Here is a 6,309-nt window from a genome sequence, read left to right as displayed (position 1 = left end):
ATTAATCGTCCATCCCTTGTTACATACTGTAAACATTTACATAATTCTTTCACTTAAATATCGTTCATTCATGAAAAAACTCCAGATCACTTTCCTATCTTTCTTCCCTTCTGGTTTCTCACAGTCAGTTCATACCTTATTTATTTCTGGGGTGCAGTCCCCCTTCCTTAGGTTAATTGTATAACTGTGTATCCCTACTAATATCCAATAAAATATTTAATTAAAAGGATTCCCATAGGACAGATATTAAGGAATATTCCTTCATTGACATGGGGTGGACTAGATGACTAGGTGTGTTCTTTCTCTATTGTCAGTGATTCTTTGGGACATGTACCCTTCAGATGTCTCAGTGTCCATTCAGGTTGTCAACAAGGATGGCCATTAATCCCGATTATAATGAGTTTTGTGATTTGGATACCTGGCCACTAGGGACTGAGCTCACAAAATTCATTTCACAGATAAATCATTCTAATCCTTTCAAAGTGCCGTAGTCTGTCCTGTCTCACGTGTTCTATTCCTTGCCATCTGTAGGTCAGAAAAAAACTAAATAACTAACTCCTTCAACAAACTAGGAGCCCTGTGACTTTCAATCATTTTAATAGTCAATTACAGTCAAGAATATTTGTTTTTCCCCTTCCTCTGACATAGATCCAATCCATCACAAATCAGTCATTGTGGACTTGCAGAAACTGCACACAAAACTCCCAGCATAGCCATTAGTGTCACATAATAAGCCATTTATAGTCTTTTATTAATTGAACATTCACTTTATGTACTAAAAGTGAACACTGTTAGTGTGTCTTCAGGCCTGTATTAAAGCTGGATAGATAGATTACATGTAGAAAGGCTTGTGACTTGAATGTGAGCCAGTCGTCACATGAATAACTATATCAAACTTCAGTGTTCAGTCTTCATAAACAAAACCACATCAGTGTGCTCTGCTTTGATTTTACTTGATCAGTTTTAAACTAACCTCCAGTAAGTGTTTAGTATCTGATGGCAAATCAAAAAAGTTGTCAATGTTAAAAAATAAAGCAAAGCATTTACGACCACATTCTGATACTCTTATCTGTACTGAGTAGTTCCTCACTCTTCTAGTAGTCTCATTTACTTCAGTGGGACCACTCGAGGAACAAGGCACTATTTAACATGATTCAAAGTATAAGATTCTGACCCTAACTATTAGGAATAATATTTGTATTTACCAGTCTTCAGAAAAATTAAAACACAGTATAGCTCTGTTTTCTAAAGCCAACTGCATGTATGAGCAAATAAAACAAGTGTTATAAGAAATAAGAAGAAATATCCTTCTTCAAAAGACAGAAGTAACTTTTTTCAAACAAAAGGATAAATGGTATATTAAAGTTACCCTGAAAAACTCTATTCAAAATAAGATATCTAATAAAGCTAATCAGCACATGCTGATTGCTCCTTTGCAAGTGCTGCTGGGATTTTTTGCATTTTCTTCTGCATAATTCAATATCTGATTTTAATAACACGAAGAACTATTTACAGTTCCCTCACCTAAAGAATACCTCTAGTCATGAGAATTTTGCTCCCTTCAGCGGAGCTTATCTGCTTCAATAATTACTAGTAAATCTCTCCGCACGCAGAATAAGAGAATTGAACTACACCATAAAAAGGGTCATTCTCTACTCTCCATTCATCTTGATAATCTTCATTGCTGTGTAAACAATAATAGACATTATTATGATTCATGTAGAAGGAGCTCTCAGCTACACATTGGCTCCAGAAATTCTTCCTAAAAATAAGCAGTGTAATTAGAGGCAATAAACAGCAGAAATATGAAGTCATTTAGAGTTTCTGGTTCTAGACTGAATGCTCCCTATGCAGTAGCTGAAATGCATATCTGCACCAATACTGATTCCTAATGTGATCAGACAGGTTTAGCAACTTGTTTACCATATAGGCCTTTGTTTGCTATCTTATTTACTTATACCACCTTTTGTCTCAATCCAGCAAAGCACTTAAGCATGTGTGTAAATTTAAGCACTTGCATAGTTCCATGATAGCCCATTGAGGATCACAGTTACTACTCACAGGCTTTTTTTCCCAGCTAGAACATAAATAGTATTGCAGTTACATGAAAATAAAAATGAATCATACAGTAGATCTATGCCTTTATCTTATTTTCGCTCACCATACTATTTTTTCGCAGGAGTGGGTGGGTGAGATTCTGTGGCCTGCGTTGTGCAGGAGGTCAGACTAGATGATCATAATGGTCTCTTCTGACCTTCATATCTATGAATCTATTAAATAAATATCCCTATAGAGGCCTCTCTTTTTCCTTTCTCTGACACTAATGCCTGTGCACTTACAATTGACTCATTTTGGCGCATTGGAGCAGTTAGCCCTATTTCCGTTGAAACATTTTAAAACTAACAAAAAAATATTCAGTGCAAGATATTTTTTCCCAAGCTAATGGAAAATTTAGGATCAAATTTTGCTTCCAGTGGCGGCCATGTAACTCCATTGGTTTGGCGTTGCAGAGGTGTAACTAAGCAGATCTGGGCCAAATATTGACAGCAAAAGACAAAAAATTTAAAAATCAGGGTTTTGCTGTTAAAAAGGCAGTAGTGAATCAAGATGGACCTGTGTGTCACTGTTATTACATCTATAAAATTGGGATAATGATACTGCCCTCCTTTGTAAAGTGCTTTGAGATCCATGCATGAAAACCACTATATCAGAGTTTTAGAGTAGCAGCCGTGTTAGTGTGTATTTGAAAAAAGAAAAGGAGGACTTGTGGCCCCTTAGAGACTAACAAATTTATTTGAGCATAAGCTTTCGTGAGCTACAGCTCACTTCATTGGATGCATATCAGAGCTAGGTATTATTATTATTTATTATTTATTTGTCATCACAGTGAACAATGACAATAGCATTCTAGATGTCATCAGGAAACAAAAAGCCAATTTGTGCCCTGGTTTTCTTTAGATGTCTTCTGCTCTTTCTGAAGGACTGATGCTCAGGGCTGGTTATGAATACATGATCTTAATGCAATTAAGTGTGAGAGCTAGAAAGAAAGCATTTTCTGTTATGGGACATGGCTCCGAGATGATCTACTGTAGCAGATATGATCAAAACGAAGGCTGATCATTTTCAAAGCATTTTGCAAAACTCACCTAGTTTTTTAAGGTTTTTCTGCAATTATCATATGCAAAGTGTTAAAAAAAAAAGCAAGCGCATAAATGAATCTGAGAGGGTATAGTATAGAATTACAGTGTTATCTGCTATGCAACACTTTCAGTATTAACCACTTACATACTATTGGTGAATGACTCGTCTTCAAGGTCCAGCCATAGGCTAGAAATAGCTTTTGATGGCTGGCATGGCTGCTGCAGGACCATCCCAGACTTAGGTGTCCTCTCCTCCTCACTGCCACTCAATCTTCTCCCTCACCTTGAATTTTTTTCTACTTCTCTCCCTGCCTCCCTTCCCACCCACCACCTCTTGCCTGTACACTCCCTCATCACAATTTTTGCAATAGTTAGATGAGCACAGAGCTGTTTAAATGTGAATACTGGAGAGTTTAAAATTCACTATCTAGTAGTACCTGAGTGAGTGATCTTAATGTTTGCTTTCCACAAGCACTGTCTCACTCAAGTTCAGCAAACCTGAAAGGGATAGGAGCATAAAGCAAAGTCGCTTTTAAATTTGGACAAAATGACTTGTGGAAAATATTTTCTGGTATTTGCCCAACTGCACTGAATAGAAACCTGGAAATATCTTTCCTGTTATAATTTGCACCATCCAAGATCTGCACTTCACTAGGGATAAAATTGCCATATCACGTCACCACCTGTTTTATGCATATCTTTAATCTAGTGATAATTTACATCAATTATTTTAAGGAATCTCCATTTTTTTCTTCCAGTTTTGTTTATAAACAATATGTACAGCCTTAAAAGGAACCAGAACTGCTACTAGATTATGGAGAAAAACATGAACTGGTCGAAATGCTAGTTCATTATTTAAGAGTGGATATTGTCACCACAGGTTTAGTTTACCTGCTAGGCAAAATCCTTATGTTCTATCAATGAGGCCACCAGATGACTGTTTTGAGTTTATATATTCTAAATCCTTTTTCTTTAAGTTTCTTTATGTGCTCCTCCAAGTTTGGGTGCTGCCTTACCCCCCATAAATTGCACAATATTATGTTTCTCTTCAGCAATTATCCTACCGTCTCCCAACACAACATGTGTGTTTGTCATTTAAATTTCCTTGTTGATGCAGGCAGGCTATTTACTGGATACATTATACAACAAACCTAATTTGTACATAATATATTGCCTAATGCTGAATTCATGGCCATGATGAAGAAGATAAAAGGATGAACCTAACACTGTTTCGACAATTTGAGAAATGATTACACAGGAAACTCCCTAGCAGTGTGGTTGAAAAGAAATGTGTGTGGGTGTGATCTGTGACTTATTCAATATGAATCAAACTAAAATGGTCTATTTCTGCCGTGTCAAAAGGAGGGCTCAGAATGAGCCCTTAAATCTCTTAACTGTTGACAAGTGAGACCAAAATAAGCCAATATCATTCTACTGCTATCTATTGAGTAAGAATTGTGATGAACATAAAAAGAGAAGTGATGAAAAGAATGGAGGATTTTTCATACTTCTACATTCTTTTGCTGAGAAATTATAATCTCTTCTTATCAACTGCTCTTTTCTTCCTCTAACTGTGTAATGTAATAGGACCTCATCCTAAATTTCTTTTCTAGCTCATATATTTTAAATCTACAGTCTTCAGCTGTTCCAGCTCTCTATCAGGAATTGGCAATAATTTAGAAAAATCCTTAGTTAATCTCAGATATTAGCCTTCTGCAATCTGAACTATAATAATATCAGTTTTAGTAATATTGTATAAGATTGGTTGGTTTAATTGTTTCATGAATTTCATTAATATCCAATATCTGGGAATCCCCATGACAGGTAAACCTCTCTCTGATATTTTAAAATATGATTTATAAATGTAATCTTTTAATTTGTCTGCCTTTCCCAGAACTTTCTGTATAGTCAGCACTCATTGTCCATTAATTAGGCAAAGGAAAACAGCAATCTTATTGATCGTATTGGGCAGCGGTTGCTATTTTAATTTACATCAAAATTATCTATTACTCAGTGGCAGATTTAGAGTTAGTGGGGCCCTGTGCTCAGCTTCATTTTTGGGTCCCCTTCTTGGGACCCAGCCAAGAAAAAGAACATTCTCTCTTATCTCCCCCCCCGCCCCCATTTTTCATTCTTTTTTTTTCATCCTGCTTCTATACGTAATAGGAAGTAAATGAAAGTAAAGTGAGGTACTCTGATTGTTTTTGTAGTCTAACTGATTTTTCCACAGACCACTTGAAAATCGCTGAGGGTCTCGGCAGACCACTTAATGATCTTTCCAAATATTGTTTGTACCGTTAGCTAACTATTGTAAAGCGTTTTGGATAAGAGCACTTTATTAAAAAAAATGTAAAAAAGCATTGGGGTGCGGGGTCTGGCCAGGACTCATGTTGCAGGAGGGGGCTCAGGGCTAGGGGTACAGGGTCTGGGAGGGAGTTAGGGTGCAGGAGCAGGCTGGGGGTTGGGGTGCAGGGTCTGGCCAGGAGTTAGGGTGTTGGAGGGGGCTCAGGGCTGGGACAGGGGGTTGGGGGGTGGAGTGCTTACCTGGGGCAGCTCCCATTTGGTGCAAGGGGTGCAGGTAGGGATGGGGTGATGCAAGAGTCAGGGTGGGCAGGGGGTGAGGGGTTGGGGGGAGTTGCAGAAGTCAGGGAGGGCAGGGTGTGTGTGAGAGGGGTGAAGGAATCAGGGCTGGGAGTGTGTGAGAGGGATGCAGGAGTCAGGGAGGGCAGGTGGCAGGACTGGGTGTGTGTGAGGGGGGTGCAGGAGTCAGGGCTGGGGGTGCAAGGTCTGGGAGGGAGTTAGGGTGCAGGGAGCAGGCTGGGGGTTGGGGTGCAGGGTTTGGCCAGGAGCTAGGATGCAGGAGGGGGCTCAGGGTTGGGGCAGGAGGTTGGGGTGTGGAGCACTTACCTGGGGCAGCTGCCATTTGGTGTGAGGGGTGCAGGTGGAAGTGTGTGTGTGTGTGTGTGTGTGTGTGTGTGTGTGTGTGCAGGAGCTCCCATTTGGTGCTCAGGGTGGGGATGTGGATGTGGGGGGGGTGCAGGAGTCAGGGAGGGCAGAGGTCTGGAGGGGGTCAGGTGGGTGCAGGAGTCAGGATAGGGGGCGGGGGGTGTGGGCTGGGGTTGTGGGGGTGCTCCCAGCCCCCTGCCCTGAGTGGCTCATGGCAGGGAGC

The sequence above is a fragment of the Caretta caretta genome, chromosome 2 (assembly GCF_965140235.1).
Source record: "Caretta caretta isolate rCarCar2 chromosome 2, rCarCar1.hap1, whole genome shotgun sequence".
NCBI lineage: Eukaryota > Metazoa > Chordata > Testudines > Cheloniidae > Caretta > Caretta caretta.
Note: the sequence above shows the minus strand (reverse complement) of the source record.